Below are 23,932 nucleotides of genomic sequence, written 5' to 3'. Positions count from 1 at the left end.
TAGTCTAAAGAAGACAAAGACATTAATAATTCAACTCAAAAAAACAAAGTATTCTGACGTTGGCAGTGAGGATTGATTTGAGGTGCAAGGGAGAAATGTCTAAAAGCTACTATGTCTGAAGAGCTTTTTTAATGAATCTTTTCATTTTTTTCCCCCATCCTTCTTTTAGTGGTAAGGTACAAGAGAATCCAACTAAAATCCCACATGTTGTCACCTACACACCAAATCGAATATAACACGGGCCAAATCACGGTATCTCTACACATGAAAAAATACCCATCAAAACAGATTTTATTTGATACAACTAAATCTCAGAGCAGTTATTCGTCATCTTCTCCAATCAGCAATTTTAAAGGATTTCACTACAAACCACCTTGGACATTGTGAGTGTTTTTTGTTTTGTTTTTTTTTTTTTTGGCCTCACCACAAAGCATATAGGATTTTAATTCCCAGCCAGGGATCAAACTACTACCCCCTGCCTTGGAAGACAGAGTCTTAACCACTGGACTGCTAGAGAAGTCGCATATTTAAGTTTTTTAAGATTTCAGTATGATTATCCACTGGTCCAACATTTCTTGGAAGACAGGTTCCCATCTTCCTCCCTTGTTCCATTAATTTATGTTGCAGTATCGTGGATAGTGTCACCCCTCAGCCCTTTAGAGAACAGCAGTATTGAGGAGGTGATATTAAAACCCATCCCCGAAAGAGATTTGGCAAACAAGAAATCGTCATTATTTCCACACTTAACACATACAGCACTAGGTATTCTAGTGGAGTAACTCGCAGTGTAAACTGGGGTGGGGGTGTTGCTACAGACTTGCCTTTATTAGTTACATAACCTTTTTAGACTACTAGTTACAGTTCTGAGTCAATACACTGTCCCTTATCCCGGCTCTACCCTACAGGACAGATTTTACTGCAGATGAGAAAAGCCAAGACTCAGAGAGATGGATCAAACACTGGTGGGACTTCCCTGGGGGTGCAGTGGTTAAGAATCCTCGTTTCTACTTCAGGGGACATGCCCTCGATCCCGGGTCAGGAACTAAGGTCTCACATGCCAAAAAGGCAAATAGATCAAAAGCTGGCATGTGCTGCAGTCATGATCTGAAGCCCAGCATATCAGTTGGGATGATTTGGTTGCAAGCCAAAGAAATTTGCTAAATTCAGCCCAAAAGGGGGAGCATTAATTAGAGGCATATTGAAAGAATGAATGTAGCTGAAGGAGACAGGCTGGAACCAGGGCAACAAGGATGACCCCATCCTCTGGTCTGGAAAGTGTGAACATCAATCTGTTTTTCATCTTCGATTAAGTAATTTGTATAAGATTCGAAGTTCAAGAAAAGAGACCTTGACTGGTTTTTAACTTCAGAAGGAGGACAGAGCATGTAATTTATTATTCCATGAAGAAGCTCATGCTTTAGAAGAATTAATTCTTCTAAAGGAATTTAGAGTGCAGCTTTGAAGGGTGAAATAGATGCTGGGTTGCAAGAGAAAAAGTTCTGTGGTGACATCTTGAGTGCACTGTGAAGACCTCCCTTCAGGGAAGGACTTGTCCCAGCTATCAGAGAGTTGCTTGCAGACAGCCTTTGCTGCAGAGAGCTACCTCATCCACGGTTACACCCTTCCAGGGACAGCCCACATTACTGAAGTTAGGTAGAAAGGTCTTACTATAGTCAAAGCTATGGTTTTTCCAGTAGTCATATACAGATGTGAGAGCTGGACCGTAAAGAAGGCTGAGCGCCAAAGAACTGCTGCTTTCAAACTGTGGTGCCGGAAAAGACGCTTGAGAGCCCCTTGGACTGCAAGGAGATCAAACCAGTCAATACTAAAGGAAATCAAACCTGAATACTTATTGGAAGGTCTGATGCTGAAGCTGAAGCTCCAGTACTTTGGCCACCTGATGTGAAGAGCCCACTCTTTGGAAAAGACCCTGATGCTGGGAAAGATGGAGGGCAGGAGGAGAAGAGGACCACAGAGGATGAGATGGTTGGATGGCATCACCGACTATGGACATGAGTTTGAGCAAGCTCCGGGAGTTGATGATGGACAGCGAAGCCTGGCGTGCTGCATGTAGTCCATGGGGTGGCAAAGAATTGGACACAACTTAGTAACCGAACAACAGCATTTCAGCTTAGTGCTGGGACAACTCTGTAAGGCCATTTTTGCTCCAGAGTCCCAGAAGGGCTGACTGAGTCTGTTGTACAGCCTGTAGCACAGCACAGCTTTTCCCTGTACCCTCTCCTGCATCCCTCTTCTCCCTCCATAGGTATTGATTCTGAGAGATTATTTATTTATTTATTTATTTATTGGCTGCCCTGCCTGGGTCTTAGTTATGGCATGCAGGATCTAGTTCCCTAATCAAAGATAGAACCCAGGCCACCTGCATTGGGAGCATGCCATCTTAATCACTGGACTGTCAGGGAAGTCCCCTAAGAGAATTTTTTACAGTAAATATCCTGTATGATTAACTCAGTCTCAGAGTTTGCTGTTCAAGAGCCCAATCTGTAAACATCTGCATTCACTGATTCTGACTCCCAAGTTTTCTACATTCTTACCCCACCAAATGTAATCATGGAATCAAATAGAATTAAGACTTTTTTGGTTATTGTAATATATATACACATACATAAAAAACATAAAATTTATCATTTTAACTGTATTTTTCAGTAGCATTAAATATGTTTACACTGTTGTGCAATCTCATTATAGCTTTTTATGAACATTTAGAATTATAAACCCACAGAATATTAGAATTAGAGAGATCTTTATATACTAAAGCATGCAAATTCATCTATCAGAACCTAGCAAACAGAAAGTGAAAGAAACAGAAAGACTGATGGGTGATGAGAGAGAAATAAAGCAGGCATGCCCCTTTTTTCACACGCAAGCAAGAAGTATAAATTCACTGCTCCCACACAGACTCCAGTTCCCTACCACTTCTCCGAGGCAGGCATCTCTCCACGATGAGGGTGATTGTGGATTTAAGATTTATATTTTGCTATAACATGGCACCAAACACAAACCAACCACTTCATCTGATTTCAATTAAAAAAAAATTATACAGAGGTCTGCCTTCATACTGGACAAAAACAATTATCTGGCTGAGACTCAATAAAAGTTGATGGGTCAGGGCAGCTTAAGGCCTTCCTAAGGGATTTTCAAAGGTAAATTTCACTATATTTAATTTTCATCTTATATGCTGACCTTATAACCTCACTTATGTGAAATACAACCCCTTTTAAGTTAACCTGCTTTGCAGTAGTATGGCATTAACTTATATAAAAAATCATGATATTGCGTAAAGAAAAGAAAAAAATGTTTAAGGTGAATGGAAGTACAGGGTGAAAATAAACTGAAATAAGTTCTTATTAGATCTCTTATGGGTTTCCCTATTTGTGAGACTCTATAGCAGCTAGCCGCAGAAGGCAACGGCACCCCACTCCAGTACTCTTGCCTGGAAAATCCCATGGACAGCAGAGTCTGGTAGGCTGCAGTCCATGGGGTTGCACAGAGTCGGACACGACTGAGCAACTTCCCTTTCACTTTTCACTTTCACGCATTGGAGAAGGAAATGGCAACCCACTCCAGTGTTCTTGCCTGGAGAATCCCAGGGATGGGGGAGCCTGGTGGGCTTCCGTCGCACAGAGTCAGACATGACTGAATCGACTTAGCAGCAGCAGCAGCATAGCAGCTAACAGCACTGTTCAATAGAAATACAATGCCAGCCACCTAAAGAATTAAATTTTCTACTTAGCCACTTAAAAAAAATTTTTGGGGGGGCCACATTGCACAGCTTATTTCCTCCGCTAGGGATCAAACCCACACCTGATCACCAGGGAATTCCCAGGCACATTTTTAAAAAAGAAACAGGTAAAATGAGTAACAATTCACTTATCCCAATACATATCCAAAATACTGTCGCTTCAACATGTAATCAATGTAGCAGTTGTTAATGACCTATTTTACTTTTTCATAATGTGTATTTTGCAATCACAATGCATCTTGACTTGAACCAACCACATTTCAAGGGTTCAGGGGTCGGTCACATGTGGCTGGTAATTTCCTTATTGAACAATGCAGATGTCAAATGTTCTCTGATAACAGAGAAATCTCTCATTCCTCTGCAAAGTTTGGTCTAATTGGGTAATGTTTGAGGGAAAGATGTGCAAATATATGTGGCTCTGTATCAAAGCTTTATCTGCCAGAACTGAGGAAGACTTCCACACATCCTAGATTTAAAGTGGATAACAGTCTGACTTTTGGCAGAATGAAAACCCAAACCCAACTCCTTAATGCACCCTTAGCAGAGAGAAGCAACATCTCCCTAGGCAGAACATGAATCAATAGTTTCCAATTCCCCAACAAGCAGTGAATCATTAAAGTTTCATAAGGAAAATTCTCGGTACATTCCAATCAAGTCTGTGAATTATAGACAAGAAGTCTATTCTTCAAGCCTCACTGCCTTCTATCCCAAAGGAGAAAATAGCAACAGCTAATAGAGAAGGCATGAAAAAATTACCCAAGTATTGAACTACTGATTTGACTTAAAACAACAAGCTCAATTCTTTACAACAACATAGACAAATAAAAGCAAGAGCTCAATTTTTACTGCCTTGAAACAAAATTGAAATATGGAACTGCAAACAGCTTTAAGACAAATGATACAGATTTTATAACCTTTTACTCCATTCTGTTACTTCTCTGCCTACATAATACCAAATTAAAGAGAGGACTAATTTATTCATATACACTTAGGCAGGCAAAAGCACACACACACACACACACACACACACCCCACACACACACATTTGATGCAGAAATCTTGAACTCAACATAAAAATTCTCCCATAATTAGTGAAACCTGCAGGGTCTTGGCAACAGCAAACTGTGAAGCTGACCTGTTAGAAACACCCTCAAATCCGCAGCACACAGAACTCCCTGGGAAACCCTGCTGCAGAAACACTCAAAGTTAAAATACTACAAATAGATGGGAGGGAGGTTCAGAAGGGAGGGAACATGTGTCTACCTGTGGCTGATTCATGTTGATGTATAGCAGAAACCAACACAACAGTGTAAAGCAATTATCCTCCAAATAAAAATAAATAATTTTTTAAAAATAAAATACATGATAACCTAAAAGAATTATAAATTACCAAGAGGAAGATTAAAAGGGGGAGAGGCAGAAACAACAAACAAGAGAAAGTATACTCCTATACTCCTAAAACTCAAGATAATCAAGCAATCTAGAGAGATTTTTAAATATGTTGCTCTCAAATTTTTTAAAGAATAGATACTTTATGGAAAAACAGGACACCATACAAAAAATCACAATATAATAAAAACCAAATAGAAATTTCATAGATTAAAAAATAAAATCACTATGTAAAACACTTAATGGACAGATTACACAGAACAGTTTAGATCAGTCGCTCAGTTGTGTCCAACTCTTTGTGACCCCAAGGACTGCAGCACTCCAGGCTTCCCTGTCTGTCCATCACCAACTCCCAGAGCTTGCTCAAACTCATGTCCATTGAGCTGGTGATGCCATCCAACCATCCCATCCTCTGTCATCCGCTTCTCCTCCTGCCTTCAACCTTTCAGCACCAGGGTCTTTTCCAAGGAGTCAGTTCTTCCCATTAATGGCCAACATATTGGACCTTCAGCTTCAGCTTCAGCTTCAGCATCAGTCCTTCCAATGAATATTCAAGACTGATCTCCTTTAGGATGGACTGGTTAGATCTCTTTGCAGTCCAAGGGACTCTCAAGAGTCTTCTCCAGCACTTCAGTTCAAAAGCATCAATTCTTCGGTGCTCAGCTTTCTTCATAGTCCAACTCTCACATCCATACATGACCACTGGAAAAACCACAGCCTTTGTCAGCAAAGTAATGTACACAGAATAGTAGACATAGCTAAAATAAATTAATGGATTGGAAACTAAATATAAAGAAATCATATAAAACATAGCATAGAAAAACTTAAAAAAAAAAAAACAACTTGATAGTAAATCAGGTTACTTCCCTGGTGGTACAGTGGCTACCCCTCTGCGCTCCCAGTGCAGGGGGTCTGGATTCGATCCCTGGTCAGAGAACTAGATCCCACATGCTGCATCTAAGATCTGGCACAGCCAAACAAACACATGATTTTTTAAAAAGTAAATCAGAAACATGGAGGATAAAATGAGAAGATTTCACATATACTCAATAGGCGTTACAAATAAAGAAAATTGAAAGGGGGATAGTATTTGGAGAAATATGGATGAAGTTTTAAGGACTTTTTTCCTAAATTGAAGAAGCCCACCCAGCCAAGCAGGAAAAATAACAACACACACTTACCTAGACACTTTGGAGTCAAAATATGGAACATCGAACTCAAAGAGAAAAATGTTAAAACTATCAGAGAGATGATAAAGCTTATCTTCACAGTCATGACAACTTATTAGACTTACAGCAGATTTCTCATGTGCACGTTTAGCCAAATCACTAGGTAGTCCCTATATCCATCCCTACCTCTAAAGACCGTTAGTTATAAAGGAGAAAAAGAAACCACTCCCTTTTCAAAACCCTACATTATAAACCTTATTCTAGGTGTTGTCGAAAGTGCATTATGTAGCTACAATCTCAATATTTTAGGAAATATTCCACTCCCATGCCAGATTTGGCTCTTAATTCCACTTAACACATAGCACAAATATCAGACCAGTGAGTGTGTGCTCAGATTCTTTGTGACCCTATGACTGCAGCCCACCAGGCTCCTCTGTCTATAGGATATTTCAAGCAAGAATACTGGAGTGGGTTGCCATTTCCACCTCCAGGAGATCTTCCTGTCCCAGGGATTGAACCTGAATCACCTGGGTTTCCTGCATTGGCAGGCAGATTCTTCAGCACTGAGCCCACCTGGGAAGCCCATCAGATCAGATATCATGACTGAAAATCTCAACAGCATCTGGTCTTGAAAGTCTAGATATTCTAAGAGCCCTCAAGATAAGAATGATTTTCTGGGACCATTGTCTCATATGGAATGTGGCACTTTATATTTTCCAAGAAAAACAGTAAAAATTTTTCTAACCAAAATTCATGAAGATACAATTTCAAAAACATCTGTACTTTCCAACTTGACCTAGAAATAAAAATATTTTAACTGATGATTTTAGCTATGTTTATCTTTGGGATTATTAACTTAAAGACCTACATTTTTAAAAGAGGGATATCTTTGTGCAGATGTCAGTTGGCTTTTGTATATTTGTCTCCATGTGCAAAACTCTAGGTATTGTGTTTGAATTTTTAAAAAATACATATCTGTTTCTATGACTTTCTTTCTTTCTTTGTACATCTCCATGTCGCTGTCTTAAAACAAACCAACCCAGGCTTTCTCACTTGGTTCCTCTGTCTGCCTTTCCCTTTCATGCTCTAATTATGTCTCTTCTCTCACTTTCTGTCCTTGTCTTCCCTCTGTTTCTTTTCCTTAGCTTTGCAATATTGAAAAACATTTTAAAATAATTTGAGAAGTAATATAGAGGACAGAGCACAGGCTTCAGATCAGATAGTGAGGTGAAGTGAAGTGAAAGTCCCTCAGTCCTGTCTGACACCTTGCAACCCCATGGACTATATACAGTCCATGGAATTCTCCAGGCCAGAATGGGTAGCCTCTCCCTTCTCCAGGGGATCTTCCCGGCCCAGGGATTGAACCCAGGTCTCCCACATTGCAGGCGGATTCTTTACCAGCTGAGCCACAAGGGAAGCCCTCAGGTCAGATAGAGGGAGTGAATGAGTGAAAGTCCCTCAGTCCTGTCCGACACCTTGCAACCCCATGGACTATATACAGTCCATGGAATTCTCTAGGCCATGGACTATATACAGTCCATGGAATTCTCTAGGCTGGAGTGGGTAGCCTTTCCCTTCTCCAAGGAATCTTCCCAACCCAGGGATCAAACCCAGGTCTCCCGCATTGCAGGTGGATTCTTTACTAGCTGAGCCACAAGGGAAGCCCAAAAATACTGGAATGGGTAGCCTATCCCTTCTCCAGGGGGTCTTCCCGACCCAGGAATCAAACCGGGGTCTCCCACATTGCAGGCGGATTCTTTACCAGCTGAGCCACAAGGGAAGCCCAAGAATACTGGAGTGGGTAGCCTATCCCTTCTCCAGGGGATCTTCCCGACCCAGGAATCAAACCGGGGTCTCCTGCATCACAGGCAGATTCTTTACCAACTGAGCTATGAGGGAAGCCCCCAGATCAGATAAACAGGGATTCAAATCCTAGTTCCTTACTTTCAAGGACTATGGACCTTGAGCAAATTATTATCCCTCTAAACTTTATTTTTTAACTGTGAAGTGGGGAAATGATGCCTACCCCAGAGTGTTGTCAGGATCACTAGAGATAAAGTATGTAAACAAGCCAACACAGGGTAAGTATCCAAGAAATACTGGTTCACCTTTTCACTTGAATCAGGTTTTATGTTCTTTGTTCTTAATTCTGAAAGCAAATAAATGAAATGTTTTCTATTTCTCTCCAAAAATTGCTTTATGCTTAGCCAACCTGGACTTATTTTCTGCTACTAATAATTAGTAGGTTTTTCAGATGGGAAATTATTGCCCACCTATCAGTGTTTCTCAAATTGTGTTCCACAGAACACTAGACATTAATAGAGGTCAAATCAGTTTGCATATGATGTCTTCATCTTGTAGATTCACGGTTTACACCAGCCTATTAAAAGCAACTCTACAAGCAGTTTCCGTGAGCAACTGTAATTCAGTGTTTTCTGTCATTAGTTGACCATATTTATTTTTTTTGTGTAACACCTAATTAACATCTTGCACAGCCAATCAACTCCTTTTAGAAAATGCTAATTTAGAGAGATGGATGGACTTTTTATGTACTTGAAGCAATTTTCCATAAATATAACTTCTTTCAACAGAGAGATAAGAGCTAAATAGCATCCAATTGCAATTATATTCTTTGAAAATAAATAAAATTATATTTTTGGCAAGAGTCTAAATAACTCTAATTTGGAGTTGTGGATTATATTGGTTTTGATTGTTTTGTTCTATTTTTTAATGTGGCTATCAAACGACACTAGCTGAGCGCATCCACAGAGCATGAATCACAAAGACAAATCACACATGCTTTCTTTAAACCTCAGTTTTCTTGTTACTAATGTGGGAGAGTAGAAGCTTTTCTACAGTCCTGCTGTGAGGACCCAATGAGATCATTCACGTGAAAGTGCAATCTATACCAGCACAGCTTGGACTGGTTAGAAATTAATGCCTTTGGGCTATTGTTCATTGTTAAGGTGGGAGGAGGGAGGAACATTTAATGGTTCTAAAGAGAAATAATCAAGGATGTCCAGTTAGGCAAGAGGAACTATCTGAGCTCAGACCCAACCAGCATGAGACTTTTCTTCCCAAAGCTTTTAAGAGTACACAAACCCCACAGATTTAGATCAGTAATACTATAGACCATTCAGGTATGTAACTTCCCTGACCTATCAGGGAAGCCCCCAGATCAGATAGACAGGGATTCAAATTCTAGTTCCTCACTTTCAAGGACTGTGGATCTTGAGCAAATTATGTTTACATAGTATGTAAACCACTAGATCATTGAGGTATGACCTAAATCAAATCCCTTATGATTATACAGTGGAAGTAAGAAATAGATTTAAGGGGCTAGATCTGATAGACACAATCCCTGATGAACCATGGACAGAGGTTCGTGACATTGTACAGGAGACAGGGATCAAGACCATCTCCATGGAAAAGAAATGCAAAAAGGCAAAATGACTGTCTGAGGAGGCCTTACAAATAGCTGTGAGAAGAAGAGCGAAAAGCAAAGGAGAAAAGGCTAGATATACCCATTTGAATGCAGAGTTCCAAAGATCAGCAAGGAGAGATAAGAAAGCCTTCCTCAGCAAACAAATAGAGGAAAACAATAGAATGGGAAAGACTAGAGATCTCTTCAAGAAAATTAGAGATACCAAGGGAACATTTCATGCAAAAATGGGCTCGATAAAGGACAGAAATGGTATGGACCTAACAAGCAGACGATACTAAGAAGAGGTGGCAAGAATACACAGAAGAACTGTACAAAAAACATCTTCACAACACAGATAATCATGATGGTGTGATCACTCACACTCATCTAGAGCCAGACATCCTGGAATGTGAAGTCAAGTGGGCCTTAGAAAGCATCACTAAGAACAAAGCTAGTGGAGGTGATGGAATTCCAGTTGAGCTATTTCAAATCCTAAAAGATGATGCTGTGAAAGTGCTGCACTCAACATGTCAGCAAATTTGGAAAACTCAGCAGTGGCCACAGGACTGGAAAAGGTCAGTTTTCATTCCAATCCCATAAAAAGGCAATGCCAAAGAATGCTCAAACTACCGCACAATTGCACTCATCTCACACACTAGTAAAGTAATGCTCAATATTCTCCAAGCCAGGCTTCAGCAATATGTGAACCGTGAACTTCTAGATGTTCAAGCTGGATTTAGAAAAGGCAGAGGAACCAGAGATCAAATTGCCAACATCTGCTGGATCATGGAAAAAGCAAGAGAGTTCCAGAAAAACATCGATTTCTGCTTTATTGACTATGCCAAAGCCTTTGACTATGTGGATCACAAGAAACCATGGAAAATTCTGAAAGAGATGGGACCACCAGACCAGCTGACCTGCCTCTTGAGAAACCTGTATGCAGGTCAGGAAGCAACAGTTAGAACTGGACATGGAATGACAGACTGGTTCCAAATAGGAAAAGGAGTACGTCAAGGCTGTATACTGTCACCCTGCTTTTTTAACTTGTATGCAGAGTACATCATGAGAAACGCTGGGCTGGAAGAAGCACAAGCTGGAATCAAGATTGCTGGGATAAATATCAATAACCTCAGATATTTAGATGACACCACCCTTATGGCAGAAAGTGAAGAAGAACTAAAGAGCCTCATGATGAAAGTGAAAGAGGAGAGTGAAAAAGTTGGCTTAAAGCTCAACATTCAGAAAACTAAGATCATGGCATCCATCCCATCACTTCAAGGCAGCTAGATGGGGAAACAGTGGCTGACTTTATTTTGGGGGGCTCCAAAATCACTGCAGATGATGACTGCAGCCATGAAATTAAAAGACTCTTACTCCTTGGAAGGAAAGTTATGACCAACCTAGACTGAATATTAAAAAGCAGAAACATTACTTTGTCAACAAAGTTCCATCTAGTCAAGTCTATAATTTTTCCAGTAGTCATGTATGGGTGTGAGAGTTGGACTATAAAGAAAGCTGAGTGCTGAAGAATTGATGCTTTTGAACTGTGGTATTGGAGAAGACTCTTGAGAGTCCCTTGGACTGCAAGGAGATCCAACCAGTCCATCCTAAAGGAGATCAGTCCTGGGTGTTCATTGGAAGAACTGATGTTGAAGCTGAAACTCCAATACTTTGGCCACCTGATGCGAAGAGCTGACTCGTTTGAAAAGACCCTGATGCTGGGAAGGATTGAGGGCAAGAGGAGAAGGGGACGACAGAGGATGAGACGGTTGGACGGCATCACCAACTCAATGGACATGAGTTTTCGTAAACTCCAGGAGTTGGTGATGGACAGGGAGGCCTGGCGTGCTGCAGTTTATGGGGTCACAAAGAGTCAGACATGACTGAGCGACTGAACTGAATGCTGTAGTGCATAATCACTCAATCGTGTCCAACTGTTTGCAACCCCATAGTCTGCTAGGCTCCTCTGTCCAAGCAAGAATACTGGAGTGGGTAGCCATTCCCTCCGCAGCAGATATTCCCAACCCAAAGGTCAGACTCAGGTCTCCCGCATTGCAGGCGGATTCTTTACCATCTGAGCCACCAGGAAAACCCAGTAAATGCTGTACTGTTTGAGAAAGATATATCTAGATATATTATGAAAGGCATAAATGTTCATTTACAGAATTAAAAGCAAGCAAAACTACCCTCAGAATTACCAGAAAGACAACAGAGAATCTACTGAAAAGTCAACAACAAAAAAAAGATATTCCAAAGAAGCGTAAAAATAGAAAACAAAATAAGAGAACTAAAACCATATATGATAATTACAATCATAAACGTGAATGAATTAACTTATGAAAAGAAAAATACTCAAATGTGTCAAACAAACAGACTCAGTCTACAAAAGCCACAGTTAAAACCAGAAGTGGAAAAAACTCAGTGCTGGTGACAGTGAGGCCAAGATGTTTTTAAGTTCAGTGTTAGTGGGAAAATAAATTGGTATAACATTTCCGAAAGGAAGTTTGTATCAAAATGTACAATGTACACAACACTGTATTAAACTAGCTCACTTTGAGAAATTAGCCTGAGGAAAAAATTGCACAAAAGCAAACAGCCAGGCCCAGAAGGGCTTCTTGTCTAGAGAGAGCAATAGGGGCTGGTCATGCAGACACAGCTACCACGCCACCGCTAAGGCAGTACTGAAAGCTACTCTTAGGGCCAAAGTTGAAGAGTTTCTAAAGGCACTCCCTTCTCTTTGTTTGTGTGCTTGTCTATAAACATTTCTTAGTTTCTCTGGTGTCTATAGCAGAGCAAGGAAGGGATTTTCCCCAAGTTCAAAATCTACAGTGACTCATCTCTGGGACTTCCTGAGGCTACTCTGTGCATTGAGCAACTGCACATGGATTCTTATGCTCTGCCTGCAGCAGTGAGACACGGCAAGCCTAAGAGAAGCCTTCTAATGCTTTTATTAATTGTTCGAGTCAAAAAAAAAATCATGTGAATGTATGGCAAAACCACTACAATATTGTAAAGTAATTAGCCTCCAATTAAATAAATTTATAAAACACAAAAACAAAAAAAGAGCATCAGGGGGGGAAAAAGTATCAGTTACTTTTTAAAAGCAACCAAACAAAGGACCGAGTGGTCAGTGGTGTCAGAGTAAGATAAGGACTGAGAAGGGTTCAAAGGACATAGCAAACATCGAGGTTAGCGAGTGACCTGGCTGAGAACAGCACCTGTGTGGTGGAGGGAAGGGTGGCTTTGAGAGAGAGGAGGAACTGAAGACCCAGAGAGAGTGAATTTGGACATCTATTTCTGGAAGTTTGGCCATGAAGGAGAAGAGGAAGAGTAATGGGCGCTTGAAGGAAGGAATGAGGAGGAGGCAGGAAGAGGTGTTTAATTTTTGTTTTGTTTCTGTTTTGTTTTTAAGATGAAAAAGGAGCCTATAGATAAAAAGCAGATGATTCAGAGAAAAGGGTCTTCAACAGAAAGAGGAATGTTGTAACTGTGGGGAAGGAGGAAAAGCCACAGAGAGGTCAAATGGAGAACTGCCTCTCCAATATCACCGATTGGAATAAAGATTTCCCTGCAGGGACCAGAGCCACTATTTTGAAGAGGAAGGTCTTGCTTCTACCAGTTAGTTTTGAACTGGGAGTGCTCACCCAGTTTGATCCTAAAATGGAAAAATTGTGATGAAAATGTTCATTTTCTTGACTGTGGTGGTTTCACAGGCATGTGTACATGTTGAAGCTCATCAAAGTGTGCACTTCAAATAGCGTAATGTATAGTATGTCAATTTTCCCTCGGTCGAGCTATAGTGAATATTTGTGTGCTGCTAAGTCACTTCAGTCGTGTCCAACTCTGTGTGACCCCATAGACGGCAGCCCAAAAGGCTCCCCCATCCCTGGGATTCTCCAGGCAAGAACACTGGAGTGGGTTGCCATTTCCTTCCCCAATGCATGAAAGTGAAAAGTGAAAGTGAAGTCGCTCAGTTGTGTCCGACCCTCAGCGACCCCATGGACTGCAGCCTTCCAGGCTCCTCCGTCCATAGGATTTTCCAGGCAAGAGTACTGGAGTGGGGTGCCATTGCCTTGTGTGGGTGGTTTTAAACTGGCATGCCTCAGTTAACAGGGGGCGTGGTTGTGCACAACAAGATGGGAAAGGGTTTGCCTGAATATTGGTTCTTTGGTTGTTTATCCTGATCTTTTCTTAGATGACAGCACTCTGATTTATAGGCAGTAAAAGAAAGCAATTAAATAATTATAGGCGTGAAGATACAGGCAAATGGATATGTAAAGGTTAGACTAAAACTTGGAGCTGCTGCAATATTCTTGAGTGCCTGTGTATCCCGTATTCGCAGACTCAGCAGAGAAAGGATGAGATAGCAGGACAGAACATTTCTTCACAGTCACCGTGGGACCCGTATATGGGATTCTCAGGTGGCAGAGATTACAGTTGATGCCTTCCAGAGGACAGAATTTTGTTGCAAGTTTTTGGGACTAGGTCAACACCCGCATAAATATCACACTACTGGCTGACGGGAGAGATGATGGGAACAGAACGCAGAATAAAAGTGGAACACTCCAATGAAACCACTGAAAAAGTAAAAGGAGCTGTGAATGTGAGATCTTTTTTTAAATTTATTTTTAATTGGAAGATAATTGCTTTACAATGTTGTATTCGTTCCTGCCATAAAACAATGTGAATCAGCCTTCCTCCCACCCCAACCCCATTCCACTCCTCTAGGTTCTCACAGAGTACCAGGCAGAGCTCCCCGTGTTGCACAGCAACTCCCCACTAGCTATCTATTTTATACGGTAATGTATATGTTTCAATGCTACTCCATCAATCTGTCCCAACTTCTCCTTCCCCTGCTGTGCCCACAAGTCTGTTCTCTATGTCTGCATCCCTATTCCTGCCCTGCAAATAGGTTCATCAGTATCTGGATGTGAGATCTTAATGCAACTTCAACAGTTGTTAATGCAACACAGGTGTTAATCCACACCCTGGGTTTTGCAGGAAAGGGGGCCCTTTTCAGGGCCCAAGAGTGGGCTCTTGTCTAACACTCAGAAATGAATTGTCTGAGGAGACACATGTGCTGACAAAGCAGGAGACTTTATTGGGAAGAGGAGCCCCGGTGCAGAGCAGCTGGGTAAGGGCATCCAGGACAATTGCTCTGTCACATGGCTTACAGTCTCAGCTTTTATGGTAATGGGATTAGTTTCCAGCTTGTCTCTGGCTAATTATTCTGACTCAGGGTCCTTCCTGGTGGCACGTGCATCACTCAGCCAAGATGGATTCCAGAGAGAAGGATTCCGGGAGGTTGGCAGGATGTATGGACTGGAGTCTCCTCCCTCATTTTGAACTTTCCTGGATTCTTCTGGTTGGTGGTAACTTGTAAGGACCTCCTATTGTAAGATAACTCATGCAAGTGGTTACTGTGGTGCTTGGCCAGGCAGGGCGGTTTGGGTCAGTGGTTCCCCTAACAGTTTGTGAAAAGGATACACATCTCCTGGGGCTCCTCTGCCTCTCCCAGATATTAATAACGTGTGGCCAGTTTTTTTGATTGAGTACACCGGAAAATGGCTCCTTCCTTCCACCCACGTCCCCATCCGTCTTATCTATCACAACACCACCATAAAGTAGACGTTATTAGCCCCACCTCATAGCTGTGTAGAAAGAGGTACAGAGAGGAAAATAGCAATGTCCTACTGTATAGTATAGGGAACTATATTCAATAGCCTGTGATAAACCATAATGGAAAAGAAGACAAAAAAGAATATAAACGTGTATATTCAGTTATTCTTTTCCTTTCCTTTTTTTTTTTTTTTTTTGGCCACACCATGGGACTTGTGAAATCTTAGCTCCCTGATTGGGGATGGAACTCAGGCCCCCTGCTATGGAAACTTGGAGTCCTAACCATTGGACCATCAGGGAATTCCCTTCTCTGTTATCTTTTAAAACACTAGTGTCTCTAATGTTTTAGTCATTAGTGATATGTGACTATTTAAATTAGTTAAAATTAAAACTCAATAAGAACCTCAGTTTCTCACTAGCCACACATCAAGTGCTCAGTTAGCCATGTGTGGCTACAATATTGGACAGCACAGGTGTAGAACATTCCCCATCATCACAGAGTACCAATGGACCATGCTGCTAGCACATTGCTATCATGTATCAAGAAGAGACAGTTATGAAACAGGAGGGAAGTGGGCAGGGACAACCTTTAAAAGAATGACATAGCCATAGGATATAACAAAAACTGGTTAGAACCAAGTAGATCCAAAGTGGCAAGGAATACGATTTCCAATGGACCTTGAGCTCATTGTAATATATTAGCACAAGCTAAGTGACACACCCACCAGTGCCATGACAGTTCAGAAGCTGACCATAAAAGGCCAAAAAATGGGTGGTGATCCAATTCTTGTAAATCCCCTTCCCTGAAAATATTAATAATCCTCCCACTCATCACCATGAAATTACCCAGCCCATAAAAACTAACCACTCCATATTTCAGGGCCTCTCTTGCCTCTTGAGATGGCCCACTGTTTGTCTGTGGAGTGTGAGTCTCCCTAAATATTATAAATCCACTTTTTATCTATCACTTTGTCTCTTAATGAATTCTTTCTGTGATGAAACATCAAGAACCTGAGCTTTACTAAGTCCCGAGACCACGCGTGTGATCTCAGTTAAAAGACCGTGGGGGTGGAGGTGGGGCTTTCTTGGCGGCTCAGTGGTGGAGAATCCACCTGCCAATACAGGAGACAGGGGTTCAATCCCTGCTCCAGGAAGATCCCACATGCCTTGGAGCCACTAAGCCCACGTGCCCCAACTATTGAGCCTGTGCCCCAGAGTCTGGGAGCCGCAACTACTGAGCCCGCACACCTAGAGCCTGCACCTTGCAACAAAAGAAGGCACCGCGACGAGAAGCCCGCACACCACAACTAGAGAGTCATCCCTGCCTCCCGAAACTAGAGACAAAGCCCACGCAGCAGGAAGACCCAGCACAGCCAAAAATGAATAAATAAGTACAAGTATTTTTTCAAAAGGTTAAAAAAAGCAAAAGACTGTGGGCTCAAGTTCCAACCTGAGTTACAAGCTTTCAGTTAAACACGTGAAATGCTTACCTTTACCTGATTCTGCCCCTCTTTTATCTCCACTGTCTAGTTCGGAGTAGTCTCTACAGTCCCCTCTTCAGGCCAAGTACCCAGAGGGCATGCCCGGGGCTGATCTGCCGGCTCTGCAAGGTACCCAGCACACAGGGCAGACACCCGGATTGTGATGACAAAGACGGATGCCTGACACTTTGTCCAAGCCCAGGAGACACCAGCTCTGAAGCAATCTGCAGTGACAGCACCAGGGTGGGAAGTGAACAGCCTGTTTCTGCAAATTTCCTGTATTTTTGCCAGCTATGTCAGAATCTGACAGAAGCAGAAAGGATTAAGGGAGAAAGTCAGAAGTGAAGTGAGGGGAAGACAGTAATGGTGCTAAATATACCAAAAACTTGGTAATCAAATGGCCTTTTTCTAGTTCTTCCAGGCATTGAAGTTCATCCTCCAAAACCATGAAGGAGAGAGACTTCATGTGCCATTTCTATAATGGGAATAATGTAATCGTCACTCGCCCTCTTAAAACACCCACCAAACATGAATTTATACAATTATACAATTCTGGATCAACTTCTGTGTTAAAACCACATCCTTCTGATGATTAAGACTCTAGAATAAGCCTTGACATAAGATGTTGTTGTTGGTTTTTTTTTTTAGGAGAAGATGAAGGCCATTAGTGACCATTCTCCTCCCCTACTCTTATCGACCCCTACTCCTTTGTTCTTGAGCTATACTGGGGATTTGGAAGCCCCAACCTTGGTACTCACCCCTCCCCAGCAGTTCTTTATACCCATGGGAGAGTTATTTGAGGACCAGCAAAGCTTTTGGCACTCTTTAGCTTTCTCTATCTCTTTTATACTTTAATAAATCTTTATTACACAAAAGCTCTGGGCGATCAAGCCTCGTCACTGGCCCCAGATTGAATTTCTCTCCTCCAGAGGCCAAGAACCTCAGTCTTTCATGGCTCAACAACAACCTTTCACTATAAATTATCCACCCCATCTAAATGTAACAGTTACCCACACATTGCTTTGCTGACTATGTTTCTCCAGCTCTTCCTGTAACTTAGGAAGTAACATCTTCAGAACATTATAAAACACTCCTTAGATAATTTAGAAGCCCTCTTTCAAGGCCCCGCCTCACTTGTATATTTTTTTTAAATACTGCCTCTGGATTCTTGGTCTTCAATTTGAAACTTTTACAGCTGCTTCAGCACTTCCTTCCCTGAGAGAGCCTGTGGCCTTGCTCCAAACAACACTGCATGTCTTCCTCTAAGTATCTGGGTTTGTTTTGGTTTTCTACAACTGAGCTGTTGCTCTCTGAATGGCTGGAGCCAAAGCCTGCTGGGAAAAAAAACAGGAATGGGCCCCTGCAGCTCCATACACAGAGCCAAGGAGCTTGGAAACTTCTGGGAGGAGCAGCTGGGTGAAAAGAGGCAGGCCTCTATGGGATTCCAGATCACATCCTACTGGGACACAAATGACCCTGGAGGGCTGTGCTTATAGTTTCTCAAGGGCCTGGCACTTAGCTCTGCTGTCCCAGTGACTCACATGATAATTTTCCAGGCCTTCAAACTGGGTCAACAAGCTTTGTTTGTCCAGAGAGCTCCCCTGGGATGCACTGGAAGAAAAGAGACTGAAGCAGACTGAATGGGGATGTTTGGCCAGGTGATTCTTTCTGCTGACTTTCAGCCGGAGGAAATATTACCAGTATTCAGGCCAAAAGTTTGGAGAACTGAAAGCTGCCAAGCATCTGGACTGGATCAACATGCACAAGAGTTATTAGTTAAGAGTTAACCTCACTGCTAATGGTGGGTTTTGTCATTCAGGAACAAAACAGATACCGTGTGTGTGTGTGTGTGTGTGTGTGTGTGTGTGTGCGCGCGCGCACGCGTGCGCACGCACATATGCATGTGCTCAATCAGTCGTGTCCAACTCTTTGCAACCCTATGGGCTATAGCCTGCCAGGCTCCTCTGTTCATGGGATTCTCCAGGCAAGAATACTAGAGTGGGTTGCCACTCCAGATCCTCCTGCAGTGGATCTCCCTGACTCAGAGATCAAACCAGCGTCTCAGGCAGATTCTTTAGCACTGAGCCACCTGGGGAGCCCCCAAGTAACTTGGGAAGACCCTAAATCAAAATGTTCACTTTCCACAGATAAGAAAGACAGCAAGCTTGTGCTATGAATCATAGAAGCTTCCTTTAACTGTGTGACCTAATCCGCTTATTTATTAAGCAGTGGAATCATCCTGGGGCAGTATTTCTCAGATTTGAGAAATCACAGACCCCAAGAACATATCTGAAGAAATTTTATAACTTAGAATTAACTCATCTGCCTGCAGTGCAGGAGATCTGGGTTTGATCCCTGGGTCAGGGAAGACCCCCTGGAGGTCGAAATGGCTACCCACTCCAGTATTCTTGTCTGGAGAATCCCATGGATGGAGGAGCCCGGGGGACTACAATCTGTGGGGTCACAAAGAATCAGACATGACTGAGTGACTCAGCATGCATGCATAGAGGCATTATTCACAATGGCCAGAAAGCGGAAACAAACTGAAACTAAGCAAGACACTGTGGGGCTCTTCTGGGTACAAACCCTTCATGTTTCTTGTTTGTAGGATATAGGCTTCATTCAGTGCCCTAGACCTTTGGTGAGTTCCAAAGGGATGATTCAAACGGTTGCTAATCAGGGAGGAGAGGGAACAGAGAAACAGCGGAGGAGCAGTCAAGAAACAAAAATGCAGGGACTTCCCTGGATGCCCAGTGGTTAGGTCTGCCTGCTTCCGCTGCAGGCGGTTCCATCCCTGCTCAGGGAATTAAGATCCCGCATGCCCGTGGCATGACAAAACAAACTAACCAACAAAAAACAACAGCGCAGGGGTAAGGTCCTTGTCCTTTTGAAGAAACATATAACAACATCTCTGAGTTCTCCTGCAGGAACCCAGGTGGAAGAGGGTATCTTCAGGTTGAGCACAAGATTCCTAGAACAACCACCTTGTTAACCTCACCACCAACCAACCAGAAGAAAGTCACACAACTTTCTTTGAGAAGAACCCTCATCCCAAATTTTGCCCACTGGGGAGTTCAGGTTTTCTAAGTACAAGCTGCCCATTCTCCTGCTTGGCCCTGCAATAAGCTGCCTTTCTCTGCTCTAAACCCTGATGTTTTGCTAGTCTAAGAGTTAAATTTACATGAGACAGATTAACAGGAGAAAATCATGTAAAGTTTACTTACACAAATATGTGGGCGGCACCCAGGAAAATTGAATAACTCACCAAAATGGCCTCATTTTAAATAACTTCTTCAACTAAAGACAAAAGATGTTTAGGGTAGGGAGAGTCAGTTTTGGAAGGTTAACAGGAAACGCACAGTAAAGTGGTGCAGATTTAAGTTGCCTTCCCACCATGGTCTCTAGAGTTTGGGGTTCTTCCACAGAGAAGGGGGAGATTTCCCTTACAAATGTAAATATTTCTTACAAAAAGGCAACTTCTACTTGGTTTTCAGAGCCCTTCCTTGGCTAGGGAACTGACACCCTGCCAGCTGTGTGGTATGACAAAAAAAAAAAAAAAAAAAAGAACCAGAGAAACTCACCAAGAAATGACCTGAGGCCAGATTAAAGGAGTACAGGCCCTGCACACACCCAAATCTAATCAGCAACCCTGCCCTTGAACCATTGCTATAAAATTCCTCACCAAATCCTTCCTGGTTGGGACACACAGTTTCTGAGGCATAAGCCCACTGTTATCCCCACTTTGGCAAAGCAAAGCTACTATTTTCTTCTTCAACCACATCTCTGTTTCTGAGATTCGATTCACCACCGGTGCATAGAGGTTGAGCTTTTGGCATCAGTACCAATTAATCTAATGTGGAAAATTCTCTAAGAATGTCTCCTGCTGGGGCCTCACTTGGGTCATGGATTGACCACCCCTGATCTAAACACTATGACCTTCCAAAAGTGTCTGAAGCAATGGAATAAAATGGATGCTGCTAACTGAAGTCAGAGGGGGAAGGGCAACAAGAATTTATGTAAGCAAGGGTGATAGGGACAGAGTAAAGGAGCAAAATAGGTGACTAAATAGCTAATCCCACTAGGGGATTGTAAGTAGAAAATATATAGGAGACCTCTGTAAGTTAATGATTATTCAAGAAAGCAGGTTTCCCTAGCCACAAAACCATCAGGCTCGCTTAGCAACAAAACCATGCAGCAGAAGCACTAGCCGTGCCCCCAAACAATAAAACAATGGTCGCATGAAACCCACATACTGTCCAGTGAGCTCAATAAGTTAATGATCGCTAGGACATGCTTTCTGCACACATAAAAAACAGTAATTTGTGGACCTTGCTTGATTATGTAAGGACAAGAAAACTCCCCTACCCAACCTGAGGGGGAACAGATGAATGGAAGCATGATCTCTACTCAAAAAGACAAAGAAGTTCTCCCCCTTTCTGCTTCTCCTTTGATTATAAAAATGTAGTCCAGTAAGTTCTCAGGTTGTGGCATTTCTTGTCCACCCTTCTTGCCCCGCCAAACCCCCCAGTTCTAATCTGTCACTTCGCCTCTCACTGAATTCTCTTCTGCATTGCAACATAAAGAACTATGGTACCAGAGCTCTTCGGAGCCCCTGAAATGACACCAAACAGTTGCAAGGGAGGCTTTCCCACATGGTTGGTTTGCACAAGGGCAAAAAGTCAAGGAGTACAGGATGTGGTTCACAGCTGGCTCTTCTATTGTTTAGCTAGAGGACAACTGTCTCTACTCTCTGATCTTTTTTCCCCTCACCTAGAAAAAAATCAGACAATATTCCACCTCTTTGGGCGGTTGTTCGGATGAGTTCAGTTAACCAAACTTTTACTGGGCATCTGATTTTTATGTATTGGACATTGAGATAGTGCTGGGAGGAAATCAGAGTGGCCCCTACCTTCAGGGGACTTCTCTGGTGGCTCAGTGGTATAGAATCAGTCTGCTAATGCAGTAGATGTGGGGTTTGATCCCTGGGTCAGGGAGAACCCTGGAGAAGGAAATGGCAACCCACTGCAGTATTCTTCCCTGGGAAATCCCATGGACAGAGGAGCCTGTCGGGCTACAGTCCGTGGGGTCACAAAAGAGAGAGACATGACTTAGCAACTAAACAATAACAACTACCTTCCGGGAGCCAGGGTCTAGTGGGGGAGACTACTATACTGAGTGCTATGGAAAGAAATTTTAAATGACTCTGAGAACTACTAAAGTTCTACAAAATATATGATAATAATATACCTTTATTATCTAATATGAGTCAATAGTTGATCTGATTCCTGACTCTGGGTATTTTTCTAATAAGAATATTTTTGTAGGGACTTCCCCAGTGGTCTAGTGGTTAAAAATCCACGCTTCCACTGCAGGGTCACAGGTTTAATCCCTGATTGAGGAACTAAGATTCCACATACCTCACAGCCCAGCCAAAAAAAAGAATATTTTTGTAGAATTAAGCATTGAGGCACTTATTGAATATCACTTACCTGGGCATTGACTGAACTCACCGTTTTCCATAAAGACATTTTCATGTTGTGCCCACTAGGTGTCTCAATATTTTGCAAGAAAATAGAAAAGCACAATGTTTTCACCTGTATCTTGAGTCAGCTGTAATATAAAGATATTATTCAGCTAAAATCTCAACTACTTTCTAGCAACCATTGTGAAAAATGCCAGTAAGTATAGTTTCCTCTCTTTGAGAAGGGAAGAAAATTTCTTTGTGGATTCTCCTAATCCATGTATCTGCAAATTATTCTCCTAAGAAAACCAAGAAGAAATTGGCTTGGAAGACCAAGAATAAGTTTTTCCACCAAGTGAATACTAAGACCCTACATGCAAGAACAAGATAAAACCAACCAAACAAACAAAAAACACCCTACAGGCAGCAGCATTGCATCCCCACTGGTTTCCTGGGCTAGAATTTAGTTGTCATCTACATATGAAGTGACATCCCAAAGTACATCATGACCCAGGCAGAATGTGTTCCTCTCTACTTTCACAGGTGTCAGTCAAAAGATTCATTTTCACAATACAATCCAGGGTCCCTTGCATTGTGAATTTCAGGGTTGTAAATGACACATTGTCCCAATGTTTTCACTTTTGTTGTGCATGACTTTTCTTTAGATGGCCTGTGGTAGAACCCTTTGCCTTGTGAGTGACATCAGAGAGGAAGCTACCAGATAATAAACAGGAGACCGAATGCCCTCAAAAATCAACTGCTATTTTAAAAGCTCAACTCATCCGGCTTTCACAAACTACAAATGGAAGTATAACTGGATATAACCTTTCTGCAATGCAATTTGGCAAATCTAGTCAAGAATATATTTAACAGTGTGTGTCTGTCAGAATCCCAGAAGGAAAGGGATTTCTTCCAGGATGGTTCAAATGAGGAGACTTTAGTAAAAGGACTGCTTACAGATGGGCAGCCCCGGTTAAGGGAGTAAACAAGGGTTGTTGAGGCCAAAGAACAACATCCCCAGAGATAAAGGGACAAGGCAAGGAAATACTCTTATGGAACTCAATAAGGGCAAGAACAGTGGAGGAGGAACCAGTAAGAAAGGAGGGGGAGGCAGGGCTGGAGCTAGGGACAGGCACGCAGCCACCGCCTCAGAGCAGGAAGACAGAGAGGAGGAGAAACCTTGACTTCTCTCTTCTTGCTTCTTGATCTCCTCCTGGTGCCACCAACTGAATGAAGCTCAAGGAAGCCAAAGGCACGAGATCCCAGACTTGCAATCTATAAAGAGACAAAGAAGAATGAAGAAAAGCAGAGAAGGGGTGGGAAGAGGACTGGAAAATAACCAGCACAAGACGATAATCCATTGTTAAGAATATACCCTAAGGGGCATAACCAAACAGAGAAGAAAAGAATCATATGAAAGTGCATTCTTCATGGTTAAGTGTAACAGTGAACAAAACGAAAACAAGCTAATTTCCTTTAATAGGAGAACTGATAGATAAATGGACTTCCCTGGAGGCTCAATAGGGGCTTCCCAGGTGGCACTAGTCGTAAGGAATCTGCCTACCAAGGCAGGAGACTCCAGAGACAGAGGTTTGATCCCTGGGTTGGGAAGATCCGCTGGAGTAG

General features: G+C 42.3%; 1 long non-coding RNA gene across 1 annotated transcript in view; it reads right to left on the bottom strand.

Moving 5' to 3' along the window:
* Positions 1-275: 275 nt before the first annotated feature.
* Positions 276-23,932, bottom strand: part of LOC132660155 (uncharacterized) — a 35,705-nt gene continuing 12,048 nt past the window's right edge. The window contains exons 3-4 of the long non-coding RNA XR_009601411.1: positions 16,855-23,581; positions 276-6,116 (exon numbers count right to left, since the gene is read on the bottom strand). This is a non-coding gene — a long non-coding RNA (uncharacterized LOC132660155). The remainder of the gene's footprint in view (positions 6,117-16,854; positions 23,582-23,932) is intronic.

Source organism: Ovis aries, chromosome 7 (assembly GCF_016772045.2).
Source record: "Ovis aries strain OAR_USU_Benz2616 breed Rambouillet chromosome 7, ARS-UI_Ramb_v3.0, whole genome shotgun sequence".
In the NCBI taxonomy this organism is placed as follows: Eukaryota; Metazoa; Chordata; class Mammalia; order Artiodactyla; family Bovidae; genus Ovis; species Ovis aries.
Note: the sequence above shows the minus strand (reverse complement) of the source record. Positions and strands in the feature narration are given on the sequence as shown.